This window comes from Vigna unguiculata, chromosome 10, assembly GCF_037176805.1.
Source record: "Vigna unguiculata cultivar grain cowpea cultivar isolate G323 ecotype 2 chromosome 10, ASM3717680v1, whole genome shotgun sequence".
NCBI lineage: Eukaryota > Viridiplantae > Streptophyta > Magnoliopsida > Fabales > Fabaceae > Vigna > Vigna unguiculata.
The window spans coordinates 15,211,245-15,228,344 of NC_140801.1; the positions used below are offsets into that span (position 1 = coordinate 15,211,245).

The 17,100-nt window shown below is 30.8% G+C and overlaps 1 pseudogene across 4 annotated transcripts; it reads right to left on the minus strand.

Moving 5' to 3' along the window:
• Nucleotides 1-13,985: 13,985 nt before the first annotated feature.
• LOC114166072 (transcription factor AS1 pseudogene) lies at nt 13,986-16,666 on the minus strand (annotated as a pseudogene). Of its 4 annotated transcripts, none has more exons than XR_014985050.1 (2): nt 16,299-16,666; nt 13,986-15,292 (listed from the first exon to the last, which is right to left on the minus strand). The product of XR_014985050.1 is annotated as a transcription factor AS1 pseudogene, transcript variant X1 (transcript). The 4 variants fall into 4 exon arrangements; XR_014985053.1 differs by lacking the exon at nt 16,299-16,666 and adding an exon at nt 16,158-16,175; XR_014985051.1 differs by lacking the exon at nt 16,299-16,666 and adding an exon at nt 15,392-16,097.
• Between the last annotated feature and the right edge of the window lie 434 nt (nt 16,667-17,100).

The following is a 17,100-nucleotide window of genomic DNA, read 5'->3' on the forward strand; positions in this document are numbered from 1 at the left end:
AATCTAAAAAGTTATTGTATCATGTTAAAAAAAATAATTACTTTATTGTTTCAATTCATTAAAATATAATTAATTACAATTACAATAATAGACAGGTATAATGCAAAGTAAATGTAATTCTTAAATAAAAGTTATATTTATAGTTCAATACTCAATAAAACATCAAATTTTTGCTTTACTAGATTAATAATATATATAAAAAATCAATATAACTTAAATTATGCTTGTATTTATAACTTATGAATGTAATTAAATAATATTGTCCTTTGATTATAATTGTTTATATAACTTTTGAATATAAAAAATGCAATTGTTCTTGTGTTTATTACACACACATTGTTTACAACAATAATCATTTGTTTTGAAGTCAGTATATACAAATGTCATTTTAAAATTAGAATGACCAATATGTAATATAATAATGTATTCCACAATTGCAATTTTTGTTCATTTCAATACAAGCATAAGAAAATTACACATGACCAGTAATCAAAATATGTTTACATATAGATATTACACATAACATTCAATTATACCTTAATATTTGAATTCAACTAACAAAGTTTTCGAGTCGATAAATAACTTAATAAACCATATGAAATAAAACAGAGTTGTAATTGTTCTTGGGTCATTTTCTTTCTTAAATCAACAACTGGTATTCCAATAAGATCATTGCAGTCTTGATCCCACAACACTAAATAACCTAATCTAGATTCATCCATTACTTGGACTTCCAACTTATATATGCAATATTCATATTCAAGTTTCTTTAATTGAAACATTTTACTCGTATCATAAAAGTATACAAAAATATATGTATTCGCAGGTTTATCATTACTGACTTCTACTTACTGGAGTCATTTGAAAGATATACGAAAATAACTAACTTCTACTTACCTAAGTCTAGGTTTATCATTACTGAAGTCATAAAAAGTACACTTAAAAACATGAGTTTCATCGGTTTTCTTCTTATAGCCATTACAGGCGCGGAAACTCCATCCATCATTCCCTAAATTGAACTTCATAGTACTGGCAACGATAACACAACATACCTCCTGAAATGAAAAACATCAATCAAAAGAATACTCGAATAACAATAAATATACTATACATGAAATTTATATCCACACAGTATAATACCTCTTTCAAATTTGTGATATATGATAGTTTTTTCCAACAACTTTAAACAAAAAACAATCATTTTGACTTATTTGGATAGAGGAACTTGTTTAACTTAACTCTTGACTATATTTAGAGAAATCATTCCCAAAACGACTACAATGTATATAGATGAGACTCTTCAATAAATAACAATATGTACATAGAAAAATAAAAATAAAATATAATAGAAAATGGTGTCAAGGTTTATTAGAAAAACGTACTCCAACCATTGCTTCTTGAAATCATCAATTTTTGGTGCATCTTGAAGAAATAAAAATTTTGAACCATTCCATGAATTAGAAATAGACAATGGCCATGGACCTAATCACAAAAACTAAATAAGCTTAAAATAAAAAAAAAGGCACGGAAAAAGACAACAACAACAATTTAAATACTTGATGCAACTTTAATCTTGCAAAGAGTCAAAATAATGATAATAACTTCAGATGGGTCATTTCCCTTCAAAGTACTAAGAAATTTTGTGTAGTAGGAATCCCACAACGTACAACTAACAACTGCAGAGATACATAAAAAAATTATGGTCAAAAATAAAGAATTAAGAAGAATTAGACTATATGATTAAAAAAATCGCAATTACCTCAATTCATGGAAATCAAACACAACATTTTTGGAATGAGGCATTGTCCTAACATTGTCAACAACACCAATCACATCTAATTGAAAATAACATGTTATTTAAGTACATAGACTTATTAATAAGAATGTAAGACGATATAAAGAACAACAATAGTAAGTCAAAATATAATTATACAGACTTACCAAGCAATAAATCAGCAATGAAATTATCATCAACAATATCTTTAATAGACTTAAACTTAAATATCTTCATTGGAATGGTATGAAGTAAGTATTCTTTGATAGTTGTAGCTCCTATAAACAACAACTTAAAAGGATGATCAATTACACGATATTATATTTTTAAATTTTATCAACTAGGTTTCATTAATGTTTGCAAATTTAATAAATGTGTTGGTTCTCATGAAATTTTATTTGGTATTATAATCTAAAATATAAAAAATTATAATTTATTTTAAACTTTTATTATGATTATTATTTGTTCTTTGTATCATTTTGATCAAATGATGTATTATAACTTTTATTAGTGTATAAAAAAGAGATTCATTAGAATTTAAAAGATTGAAGTAAACAAACATTTAAAATATATTTTAATTTGAATATTTGTTTTTCATTTATATTTTTTAAAATATATTTTTAAATATTATCAACTAGGTTTCATTAATGTTTGTAAATTTAATAAATGTATCGGTTCTCATGAAATTTTATTTGGTATTATAATCTAAAATGTAAACAATTATAATTTATTTTAAACTTTTATTTTGATTATTATTTGTTCTTTGTATCATTTTGATCAAATGATGTATTATAACTTTTATTAGTGTATAAAAAAGAGATTTATTAGAACTTAAAAGATTAAAGTAAACAAACATTTACAATTATGTTCTTTGTATCATTTTGATCAAATGATGTATTATAACTTTTATTAGTGTATAAAAAAGAGATTTATTAGAATTTAAAATATTGAAGTAAACAAACATTTAAAATATATTTTAATTTGAATATTTGTTTTTCTTTTATATTTTTTAAAAAATATTTTTACATTTTATCAATTATGTTTCATTAAAAATTTACAAATTTAATAATTGTTTTAGTTCTCATGAAATTTTATTTGGTATTATAATATAAAATGTAAACAATTATAATTTATTTTAAAGTATTTGATATCGAAGAAACAATCATCATTCTAATATTGAATATTTGATAATATTATATTTCCTTTATCATAATTTTTTTATTATTTTATAAAAATTAATTAAAATTAATATTGAAGTAGTAAGAAAATGGGTATGGGTATGGGTACGAGATTATACCCGTTACCCGGTGGGGATGGGGATGAGTCAAAAGTTTAATACCCGTTGGGTTTGGGTATAGGGATGGCGATGAATTTTTTTTACAGGGATGGGTATGGGATAGCGAAACCCATGCTCGCCCCGCCTCGTTACCATCCCTAGTACTAGGGGCTTTGTTACAAGAGCTTGATATTAAAAGTTTTGCAAATGAGAGTTTCTATTTATGTTCTTGTAAGCCTTTGGTTAGTTTATTTGTTATAAATTGTGAACGATAGTTTTTTATTAGAGAAATGAATCAAGTTTTGGTTTTTGTTGTTATAAACTGTATTATCAGAGTTAAGAAGGGATCATAATTGAGTGTCAATAAGTGTTTAAATGACATCCTAGATAGGATGTTAAAACCCTAGCTCAAACAAGTATTCTTTTTTTTCAAGTCATTCTTAACTTAACCAAGTATTCTTTCTCAAGATAAGTATTCTTTCAACTCCTAACCCTTCCTGATTCAAGAATTCTTTCACAAGCTACTTCTGGTTTAAGCATGAGTATTTTTTGGACATAACCACTATTGGCTAATAACCGAGTATTTTTTGTCAAATAATCACTCCTAGATAAAATGTAAAGAGTGGATGATTTGGGATCTCTAAACACACTTTCATTTACTAGTGAAGACAATTGTTTATTGACCTATTTATTTTTATAGCTTTCTAAAAGGAACATTAGAAATGTTCTTTGTTGATGCTTTAGCTGGCTCAGAAAAAATCAATCATTTTTGCTATATGTGAACTGTCTCTCTATTTTTTCTCCTTCTTGAATGGTTTTATATAGACTTCAGAAGAAAGTAGCAATTTCTGGTCTTTAAGCAAGATCTTTATAATGCATTTCTTCATTTGATAAACTTCATAATGATGAATGTATTTAAATACATTCCATGTAGTAGTTAATGCTCTTTTTTCTTTTATGCAATGTTCCAATAGCTAAATGTACTTATCTCCTTCTTAAGCACTGTGCATTTTGTTGAATTAACTTTTATTGTAGTATCTATGAAGTTCACAATTCTTCTAGAGTTAAAAATGTTTTGTTAATGGATTTGATGAAGAGAAATAACTTTGAGATCTTTGCTTGAGAAATCTTTTGATGTATCGTGTCTATTGGCAAACAAGTCTCTTTATGAGAGAGAAGTAAAAGACATTCCTTGCAATCATATATATATATATATATATATATATATATATATATATATATATATATATATATATATATATATATATATATATATATGAGAGAGAAGTAAAAGACATTCTCTTGTTTCAATTCGATTTTAATGATATTGTCAACACCTAATTTCGTCTGGGTGAATAAATTTATTTTCGAAAAAAAAATAAAAAATAATAAAAAAATAAAAAATAAGTTTTTAGTTAATGGAAAATAAAACAAATGTGGAACAAAATTTTCTTCAGAGATTTTTCAAACTTTAATTTTAGAAAAAAAAAAGAAAAAAAGAGAGATGAAAAACCAAAGAGAAAAAAAGAAGAAGAAAGAGCCCAATTTGTTATTAATTATCGCACTCCTTCATGAGCCCAACAACTCAACATGTGGTCTACCTTTTGTTTCTGTAAGAGAAATTAGTGATATGATTCTAATAATTAGAAGAAATATTTTTTCAAATGGTTATAATCAATATTACTAATTAGGATTGATTTTGTGCTCTGATTTGTTGATGGTTAGAATCAATATTCTTAATCTTGATTGATTTTGTGCTCTGATTTGCTGCGATTTGATCCCCACAATGTGCTGCTATCATGACTAATTCTTTCCTTATATTGTTCATTACAATTAAGGCTGAGATTGCATTGATATTGCAAGGTGTGAGTATAAATACAAACTCTGTCATATGGTGAGGGGAGACAAACAAAATATTATCTACACTTCTCTAATTCTTTCCCATCACCACTCCCACATACAAACATCATTCTTCATCTCTCTTTAAAAAAAACATATTAGAGGAGGTAGAACAAAAAAAGAAGAAAAAAACATTCTCTACACTCTCTCTTTCTCTCATTACCACCCACATAGACACCTCTCATCTTTATCTCTATTAAAAAAACAAACACAAAAATATTAGAAAAGGAAGCAAAAAAAAAAGAGAGAAAAGGTGAGGAGATATTGAAAATTTTTTAAGGTACATCACTCTCAATTCTTTCATCTTTTGATTTAGTTTTTTTCAATTTTCATTCTTTTTTTTAATCATAAAAAATATTTTTTCCCTTTATTGTCTGTCCGGCCGCTCGCGTCGCATGACATCCAATTTAGATTTTTGTTTTTTCTAAAAATATATACAAATGATCTAAAAATAAAAATTAGCTTTCTTTTTTTACTCTTGTATATTTATTTGGTTGCTCAAGTCGTAATGACATTCACAACTACTTTAAAATAACTTAAAAAAAATATTAAAAATTTATAAATGATTAAAAAATAAAAAAAAAAAGATTAGAAAAAAAAAAAGAATTTATTTCAAGTGTCTATCCGGCCGCTCGCGTCGCGTGACACCAATTTTAAAATAATACTAAAATTTAAATAAAAAGGTTTTTCAAAATTATAAAACAAATTAAATCATTTTTCAAATAATTTTCCAAGTAGATTTTCATAAAGAACTACATAACCCTGATTCTTCGTTGTGAATGGAGATATGTAGGAGCGAAGATTAATCCTCGTTGGGCCCAAAAAACAAAAAAAAAATTGTTTCTTTTGTATCTTCTTTTATTACTATTTTTGGAGAAAAATAAATATTTTGAAAACCACATCCTGTTGCACATTTAATTAAAGGTACCGTCTTAGGACGGACGTTGTGGGGTGCTAATACCTTCCCCAAACGTAACCGACTCCCGAACCCAAAATTTAGTTTTTTGTAGACCTTGTCTTATCTTTTTGGTTTTTCTGTAGTTTTCCATAATAAACTATGGTGGCGACTCCAAACTATGTTTTTTACAAATTTTTATTTTTGGTTCGTCGTCCCGTCGCGATTACGGTTGCGACAGATGGCGACTCCACTGGCGATGGTAGAGAGGCAGACCATTTATTTGGATGTGCAAAATTGATGTGGTTTTTCTTCATATTTTTCTTTCTCATTTTTTTTGGTATGTGTTTTTTATCTTTTTTTATTTAGAATAATTGTACGTGTATATTCTTCTTTATTTTTGTATTTGGAATAATTGTCAGGTGTGGGTTTGGGTATACAATATATTCTCCCTTCACACACACACACACATTTTATTCATTACATGAGTGGGGCCCTATACCCAGGTCTGAGTTGCTTAGAATTAGAGGGGATTGTGTAGCAGTGTCACAGTGGATGTACTTCCCAAATGGTCATTGTGAGAACCCCAGCTAGAGTTTGTTTGCTTCATTGGTACTCCCACTTCTTGTTGTTTACCAACTGTCGTGGGAAATGCCATGAAGTAGGCCATAGCTCTAGTGACCTTGATATTTAGGTATTAGGGAACTATCCTTGTGAGCACATATACTTTCCCTTAGAACTTTAAGCATCAAACCCATGTTAAATAAAGGCATTAAAGGGAGACTATTTGCGTCCTTTACCCTCACCTTTCCTTGTATGTAATATTAAATTCATCACAATCACACCATTATTAGCCATAAACATACATTTCATTAGCATATCATGTGAATAAGTGCCCTGTGAGGCACAAACATGCATGCATTCCATTTTGTGGTTATCCAAAGATTCAAACACACAACATGCATAGGCATAAATTTTGGAAAATAAACAAAAAAAATGCACTAAAATAAATTCAAATTGTTTCCCATTTTGCCTGTCACCAAATTCTTGGAATCTTTCTTATTAAAAAATGAGAAAATAATAAAACATTCTTTGGTCAAATCAGTGGATTTAATAAGGAAATAATTTTTTGTTTGTTATCATTTCTTTTGAAATACCCATCTAATCTTGCATGCATGAAATTGTTCAAATATATTTCCATATCCATCTCTCTTCCACCATAAACCTTGTTTTCATTTCCATGGAGGATCATCATAAAGGAGACACATACCTTAAAATTATTTCAAGAAACTCTCTAAAAAAAAGAAGAAAAGTTCGCTAGACTAACAACTTTAAAAGACAATTTAGGCAAAAAAAAAAGTGAAAAAAAGAACAAAATAATGGACATCCTGTTACATGAACTAAATTATTTTTCTCTGAATTAAAGTTTTTTGAGAAAAACAACCATGATTTGAAATGATGTGTGGCCATGTTTCTTTATCAAAAAAATAAAATAAAATAAAAGTAATTATCCTTTGCTACCCAATTTGAGCCTTCCAAAAAATTTCTTTCAAATTACCCTAAACAAGGATTACCCTTCCATTGAGGGTTGACATAATGTTTGCATTTGTTTCATCCGACTGGTAGTTCACCAATACAAAAATATCAAAATAAAAAGAAAAAAGAAAAAGAAAGAAATGATATGGTTATATAGAAAAAAAAAACAAAAGTTTGAAGAATGAGAATAAAAGGTCAAAATATAGAAAAAAAAGGTGAACAAAAGTCAAACAAATTCTAAATGAAACATTATTCAAAGATCCTTGTTGAAACAATCCTCACATCACTTGTTTGGGCCTTTACTATCATTTACTTCCATGCCACTAGCCTTGGCCATAATACAAGCCTAATAAAGTCCATACAGGTCAAATATTGGTTTTCATCTTTCGAAGGTTTTAATTTAGAGAAAAATTTTGATTTGTTAACAAGTTTGTTCTAAAAAAAGATAAAAAAAAAAGATTGAAAAAGTATGTTCAGAGATTTTCTTTTAAACATTGGGGCAGATTATTTTTGGGTGACATATTTTCAAAGCTTTAATAAGACAATTAAGCTAAATTTGGGTTGTCCTCTTTCAATTCATTCTTCATGAAACTCCATCTTTGCTCCTATAGTATCCTTCGCTCTAAGCCTAAACATTGACCAACCTTAACATAGTCCATCTTTATCAATCCCAAACCCAAACTGGGGCAGTCACTTTGTTTTTGATTCATATATTCCCTCATTCATTCTGAATTGGAGCCTTTATTTACATTGAAGACTCTAATCACATTAGGGGCAACTTGTGAAGACTCTATCATTTTCTCAATCTCCTCATTTGGGAAAAGTCTAACATGCTTTTGCACCCTAAGACCATCCTAGGCTCTCACACTAAGGGCAAATTCTTGAAGTCCCCATCTTTTCCTTCATACCATCAATAACTAGGGAAAGGCCAAACATATTTTGTGCCCCGAGACCAATTCAAATTGGGGCAACTCCCTACTTAATCTTCATCACCTCATGCAAGCCTTTCCAAGCCCTTGGAAATTTCATGCATGTCATTCAAATAGTATTTCAAAAGAAATGATTAAAAAATGTTTGTTAGTAAATTGATTAGACCAAAGAAATGATTTAAAAAAAAGTAAAAAAAAATTAAAGTAGAATGATTCCATGAATTAGAAATAACAATGAAATGAGAATCAATTCGAATATTGTTTTCAAAAAAATGCAAAAGAAAAATTCATACATCATACCAAGTCATGCATACATGACTCATTCATCTTTTTGAATAAAATAGTTTCCACCTTTCCAAATCAAAACCATATTCACTCATATGAATGGTTATTAAATCCTTTCGTTTTAGAAGGAAGAAAATTAAAAAATACATAATTTGGTTTATATGATGTTTCTCAAATTTTGGTCCTTTTCATTCATATGAATGACCAATATACCCTAAGCCCAATTTCCACTGGCCCTTAAGTCCAATTCCCACACTGGTTCCTAAGCCCAGATTTCACACTAACATCAAGCCCAGTTTCCACACTGGCCCCCAAGCCTAGTTTTTCACCTTAGCCCCTAAATCCAGTTTTGTTTTGCCTCAGTTTTTTCTAGCCTCTAAGCCTAGTTTTCCTTGCTCTCAAATTAAAATAAAGGAAAAATAAAAAATGAAAAAAAGCAAATTCCACTCATGCATTCACGCATCCATGCAAGCATATCATATAGTTTCAAAAAGAAAATCATAACATTTCATGCATCATCAAATCATTCATCATACTCCACAAAATCATTGAAAATCATTTCAAAAAAAAGTCAACAATGATATTTTTTGTTTTAGTCTCCAAAACGTTAGGCATTCACTTGGTGTTTGTCGACAATTCAAAAGCAAAATTCAGGTTCTCCTTTTTTACATCAAGACCCTCTGCGAGGCAATGGTCATTGATTTATTTTGTCATATCGAGGCCCTCTGCGAGGCAATGGTCATCGATCTCTTTACATCAAGACCCTCTGCGAGGCAATGGTCATTGATTTCTTACATCACATCGAGGCCCTCTGCGAGACAATGGTCATCGTTCTCTTTGCATCAAGACCCTCTGCGAGGCAATGGTCATTGTTTCCTTTGTCACATCAAGGCCCTTTGCAAGGCAATGGTCATCGATCTCTTTACATTAAGACCCTCTGCGAGGTAATGGTCATTGATTTCTTTTGTCACATCGAGGCCCTCTGCGAGGCAATGGTCTCGATCTCTTTACATCAAGACCCTCTGCGAGGCAATGGTCATTGATTTCTTATGTCACATCGAGGCCCTCTACGAGGCAATGGTCATCGATCTCTTTACATCAAGGCTCTCTGCGAAGCAATTTTCATTGATTTCTTTCCTCTTGATATAGACCCTCTCCTTGGGATTGGTTTTCAACTGTTTTTTTCAAAAATTCATAAAAGAAAATAATAAAACAAAGTGATTTGTCAGATTGTGACCCTCTACATGGTAATGGTCATCGAATCTTTTGAATAGACCCTCTCCACAAGATTGGTCTAATCTTGTTCATTCAAAAAGTAAAACAAAAATAAAAACAAAAAATTGGCGTGTTAGATGGAGACCCTCTCCTTGGAATTGGTCTCAACTGTTTTTTTTAAAAAGTCAGAAAAGAAAATAATAAAACAAAGTGATTCTTCGGATCGGGACCCTCTACATGGTAATGGTCATCGAATCCTTTAGATATAGACCCTCTCCTCGAAATTGGTCTAATCTCTTTTTCAAAAAGTCAAAGTACAAAAAGAATATGGTTTGTCAAATCGTGACCCTCTACATGGTAATGGTCATTGAATCTTTTGGATATAGACCCTCTCATCGGGATTGGTCTAATCTTTTCTAAAAAAATATATAAGAAAAAAAAGAAAATTTCCAACTCGAGGCCCTCTACATGGTAATGGTCACCGAATCTTTTGAATAAACCCTCTCAACGGGATTGGTCTAATTTGGTTTTTTCAAAAAGTAAAAAAAAAAAACAAAAAGAAATAGTGTGTCAAACCGAGACCCTCTACTTGGTATGGTCAAATTTGTCTTCAAATTTGTCTTCTTTTAAAACCTGAACGAAATTAGTGTTTTTATCTTTAGTTATCTTTTACTACCATAATATGAAAAAGTCAAATTTTCACATTATCTAATAAAATCTAAGTAAAGAGGGGCAACTGTCAACACCCAATTTCATCCGGGTGAATAAATTTATTTTCGAAAAAAAATAAAAAAAAATAAAAAAAGTTTTTAGTTAATTGAAAATAAAAAAAATGTGGAACAAAACTTTCTTCAAAGATTTTTCAAAATTTAATTTTAGAAAAAAAAAAGAGATGAAAAAAAAGAGAAAAAAAAAAGAAGAAGAAAGAGCCCAATTTGTTATTAATTATCGCACTCCTTCATGAGTCCAACAACTCAACATGTGGTCTACCTTTTGTTTCTGTAAGAGAAATTAGTGATATGATTCTAATAATTAGAAGAAATATTTTTCAAATGGTTATAATCAATATTACTAATTGGGATTGATTTTGTGCTCTGATTTGTTGACGGTTAGAGTCAATATTCTTAATCTTGATTGATTTTGTGCTCTGATTTGCTGCGATTTGATCCCCATAATGTGCTGCTATCATGACTAATTCTTTCCTTATATTGTTCATTATAATTAAGGCTGAGATTGCATTGATATTGCAAGATATGAGTATAAATACACACTCTGTCATATGGTGAGGGGAGACAAAAAAAATATTCTCTACACTTCTCTAATTCTTTCCCATCACCACTCCCACATACACACGTCATTCTTCATCTCTCTTTAAAAAAAAACTATTGGAGGAGGTAGAACAAAAAAAGAAGAAAAAAACATTCTCTACACTCTCTCTTTCTCTCGTTACCACCCACATAGACACCTCTCATCTTTATCTCTATTGGAAAAACAAACACAAAAATATTAGAAAAGGAAGCAAAAAAAAAAAAGAAAAGAGAAAAGGTGAGGAGATATTGAAATTTTTTTTAAGGTACGTCACTCTCAATTCTTTCATCTTTTGATTTAGTTTTTTTCAATTTTCATTCTTTTTTTTAATCATAAAAATTATTTTTTCCCTTTATTGTTTGTCCGGCCGCTCGCGTCGCATGATATCCAATTTAGACTTTTGTTTTTTCTAAAAATATATATAAATGATCTAAAAATAAAAATTAGCTTTCTTTGTTTACTCTTATATATTTATTTGGTTGCTCAAGTCGCAATGACATCCACAACTACTTTAAAGTAACTTAAAAAAAATATTAAAAATTTATAAATGATTAAATAAAAAATAAAAGATTAGAAAAATAAAATTATTTCAAGTGTCTATCCGGCCGCTCACGTCGCGTGACACCAATTTTAAAATAATACTAAAATTTAAATAAAAAGGGTTTTAAAAATTATAAAACAAATTAAATAATTTTTCAAATAATTTTCTAAATAGATTTTCATAAAGAACTATGTAACCCTAATTCTTCGTTGTGAATGGAGATACGTAGGAGCGATGATTAATCCTCGTCGGGCTCAAAAAATAAAAAAAATAAAAAAAATTTGTTTCTTTTTGTATCTTCTTTTATTACTATTTTTGGAGAAAAATAAATATTTTGAAAACCATATCCTTTTGCATATTTAATTAAAGGTACCGTCTTAGGACGGACGTTGTGGGGTGTTAATACCTTCCCCACACGTAACCGACTCCCGAACCCAAAATTTGGTTTTTTGTAGACCTTGTCTTATCTTTTTGGTTTTTCTGTAGTTTTCCATAATAAACTATGGTGGCGACTCCAAACTCTGTTTTTTACAAATTTTATTTTTGGTTCGGCATCTCGTTGCGATTTCGGTTGGGACAGATATCTTGTCCATTTTTTTTTGTTTCTTAAATGAATCCATCATTCTCCTTCTCTTTGAGCCTTTTGAAGTGTACATTCACATCTAGATAACTTGCTATCTTAATGTCCAGTGGAAATCTTCACTAGGTTTTCTTAAATAACTCATCACTATATTCAAAATTCTAAAATGAACTAACTAAATCCTTCATCAGCCAATTACTAGGGGCTAAGCAGGATAGGGTTGATAGCCACGATGTTGCTTCTTGTTTTATCTTTATTTCTCTTAAGAACACTTTATCTTCTTCATCAAATTGGGTAACTAATGAGTGCATATTTTTACCCTTATTTAACGTTTAACTTTGGGGGTTTAATTGAATTTTTGTGTTTAAAAGATTGATTTAATCAGGATTTGTGATAATTGGGCTTATTGAGTTTGAGATAAAAATGGGTTAAAAGATGATTTTAATTGTATAAAATATTCTTGGATATTTTAACTTTTGTTGATATGCAACTGAAGTTAAACTTGGTTTATTAAAGGTGTGAAATTAAATTATTCTGAATTACAAAATAAGGCCAAAGTTAGTAATTTCTGGAAAGAAGTATACACTGAGCTAAATGCACCCTTTTTTTTTACATGTACACTCCCTTTTTTTTTCAAAAATGGGCCACACAATCAACTTTCACTATTATGCCTCCTAAATTACTAACTTTCATCCCTCCTATCACTTAAACTCAACGCAACCAGATCATGCCATGTGACAATCCTCCACTCATTAAACTGTCTAACCAAAACACATTATGTCATCAATCCTCACTCAAACATCTAACCAATCACGACACAACACGTCATTTAATGCAGCACCCCATGTAGTAATTAGTAACCTTTCTTCAGTTTGACAATATCTCAATTCCTCTGAAACTGTAGTGGCATACAAAGTTGACAATTCTTCTAGAGTTGATAATGTGTTTGTTTAGTGATTTGGTTAAGAAAAACATCTCTAACTCTTCTTGTTCAAGAGATCTTTTGACGTGCCTTGTCCTTTGGCCATCAGATCTCTTTGACAAAAAAAGTGGTAGACATTTTGTTCAACATAGAATAAGCATTTATATATTTTCCATGTAATACATCGTTAATCTACTTTTATGTGTTTTACAATTTGAGAGCATTCATAATTTATTAAACATAACTTGAGTATGCACAATTACATGAGACATTTGTGTCTTATATGAGTCTTATATGATTTGTTGTTCATTTAAAACATTGTTTTTTAAAAGAAACGTGATCATATTTGATACTCAGCTATTTTTAACACTTAATAAAAATCATAAAATATTGAACTTTCAATTTAACACACAAGAGGTTCTTCATGTTTTATGCTTTTGTTGGATCAAACACTTAATAAAAACATAGGGTTGTTTTATTTTTCTATAACAAATGTCTTTATTGAAATCAAAGATTCTAGGTTTCTATACAATTTTTCAATATACAACGCAACCTAATTCAATTCTTTATATATCAATGGTATTCAATCTTTAATATTCTTCTAGTAGCACAATCAAATTCAATTCACTAAGACACAACATATCAATGGAATTCAATCCTTAATATTATTCCAGTAGAAATAAATTTGAGTTTTAAGAATTGAAACAAATTGAAAACAAATAACAATACTTATTCATTGTTTACATTTTTTTGGCACAAATATAACGATCTTGCATGAAATAAACATGTTTGACACTATAAACAAGATACTCAAATGAGAGGCAATTTCTTCGGAAACAACACATCCTTCCTTCATTGAGATGCAACACAGTTTGCAGGAAAAATTAGAACACAGCCAGAGTTCAATTCATGAAGATGGATGCACCTCGTGCAAGATTGCACATGTACATCAATACAAATAGATAGTTGGACTACAAAATCCAAACTAAAGAAAGAGCAGGATTCTAAATAATGCCTTTTATTTATCTTCCATTAGGCTCAGCAATTCGGGGTATTCTGCCTCCTACTTGTTGTTCCATACACTTCACTACCCTCACGTGCTTTGCATTCCATTCCTCAATCAACTTCTGCTCCTTGCTTTCTGCATCTCTCCTCAACTCTCCTAACTGTTCTCTATATTCTGTTTCTATTCTATCCAAAGCAGCATTCTGTTCTTCCCTTAGAGCCTTAATCTTTGCTTCAATTTCCTCCATCTTTTCCCTCCTTCTGCTAGCCTTCTCTGCCTCCAACTGCTGCTCCACCCTTCTCAACAGCCACGCCGCCTCCTTCCGATGCGCCACCATAGCATGATGTCCTTCTTCCAACTCCTTACAGCACTCTATTAACTCTAACACTACTATGTTATCACCATGAGGTGTTGTTACATTCAACCAAAGGGGAGGAGGTGCTGTTGAGGAAGAGAGACTAAGGGTCACAGAAGGTGAATGTGGCCTAATTCCTGGTGAGGGATTGGTGGTGCTAGAATTTGAAATCCAAGGAGGAAGCAATGATGCAGGTGCAGATGCAGATGCAGAAGCAGAAGCAGTTGCAGGTGCATCAGTGTGGATAAAGGGTCCAGTAGAAGAAGCCATAAGGTATGATGATTGTGAAGAGTGTTCCTTCACTAGCTTCTCAGCAAAAGTCTCAAGAATATGATCATATTTGGTATTATCAACTGGGCCAATTGCTTTGTTAATCTCTTGTTTCTCCCTCTGTTGCTTCTCTTTGAACACTTCCCACCACTTCCCTAACCTCTTGGCAGTTCTACCTGGAACTTCTGCAGCAATTTTCTTCCATTTGTTGCCGTGTTTCGCTTGAAGCCGGATTACAAGGCTCTGCTCTTCCTCTGTTAGAGACCCTTTCTTGATGCCAGGCTTGAGGTAGTTCTTCCACCTTTCTAAGCATGACTTTGCATCCCTGTTTAGAGGTGTGTTCATGCGCTGAGACACAAGATTCCATTCCCTAGGACCATACTCTCTCACATATGCACATAACAACGCATCCTCTTCAGCCTTCCAACGTTGCCTTTCCTTCATTTCCTACTGCAAATCCAACAGCCCATATCTTCAACCTTGAACTCTTCATTATTCTATCTGCATAATTCATCACAACAATGATGTGAAATTCAATAGTTACATAAACTTGTAGGATTATTAAAAACCAGGAGTTGAACTCAGAATAGAACACTTAACCCACTCCAGAATTAGGTTTACCAAAAAGCCAGATATGAAATTTAATCCAGCACACTGTCAACATGTAGAATACATGTATGAAGCATACATAATAGAGAATGACTATTTAGTCAAGATCTTCCACAAACAAGTGAAAATTGATTATAAAAAGTTGAAAGCAGTTTAAAATAATGGCTATTTTGTCAGATCTTTCAGAGAAAAATTTCATTTGGCACACTACTGATTTAAAAATGGCAGTAACAAACCTTTCTAAAAGTGAATAATTTTTCAGGTCCTTTAATATACAGTTATCTGAATTATTAATTATTATATAAGGATAGTAGCCAAAAACAATCACATCACTCAATAAAACAAAATTATCCTCTTATCTCCTATTCCAAAATAGAATAATAGAATCCGAAGCATTGATTTCAATGAGACAAAATATACACTACTTAAATTCTTTTATTGAATTACACGAATTTCATCATATCACTAGCATTTGGAATCCAGTAGAATCTCAAATGAAACGGAACATATAAATAAGAACTGAACCAGTGATTCATTTTCATTATAGAATCAACTATAAAAACTCGAAAACAAAGCATAAATGCTTGGTGTACAGAAAACAAAAACAACATTCAGTATCCCCAGTACATTAAAAGAAAGAAAACATTGCGATGGCTCACAAATATTGCTACTAGTTTATAAAGAAAATATTCAATAAAAGAGTAAAAGTATTTAGTATTTTAAAGAATTATTCTAAAAACAAAACTTAAATCCTCACCAAAACAAAGATAACTAAGCCATAACAAACAAACGTTTCAATACAAAACTTCCACAATCTAGAGCCTTTAAACAACATCAAAAGACAAATGCATAAAGAGAGATAGAAAAAGAAAGAAAAGAACATTGTATGAAACCGCACCATCCTAGAGCCCTGAACCAAAAGATAAACTCATCCTTGGTTTGGTTGGTTGCTTAGAGGAATGGTGAAAAATGGAAAAAGAAGAAGAAGAAGGAGAAAGTGGTGATGAAATGGTAAAAGGCTTGATGTTGCTCCCTAACTACCTAGCAGCTTGGTTGATTGTTGATGGAGGGTACACATTTGGATAGCTAAAAGAAAGAAAAATGGGAAAGGAGGGAACAGAGTTGCCATGATTGTTGAAGAGAGAGAAAATATTTTGTGGGGTGAGATGGGTGTAGGATAAAGACAAGGCACTGTGAAGAGAGAGAAAGAGATGGAATGGGACAAGACAAGGGAAGAAAGGGCACAGGGTCACAAGAGAGAAAAAAAGAGGAAAAATCATTAACGGAGCAGTGCGGTACGTTGGTTTCAGTGCTTCAAAATGCCACGGTCTCTCTTTTACTCCTTTCTAAATTATTCACCGTGCAAATCCTCTAAGAATTTACCTCCTATGTATTTGAAGTTAAATACGTTGTTCGATCAAAATTTTAAATAAATTTTAATTAGTTTCAACTTATTTAATGTCATCTTCACATTGTATTTCCAACAAGGAGTGATGATAGTAAATTCAATCTTCTTAAATAAAGTTGTACCGTAGGATCCAATCCTCCACCACAATCGAACGGACCAAGAAGAAGCGGTTGAAGACTCTTCGTAACGGCCGCACAATCCAAGTTGATGGTGCAATCTTTTCGGAAGAATAAATAAAGTTCTATAATTGAACGGCCGCGGCCGAAGACACCTCGCAACGGCCGAAGGCCTC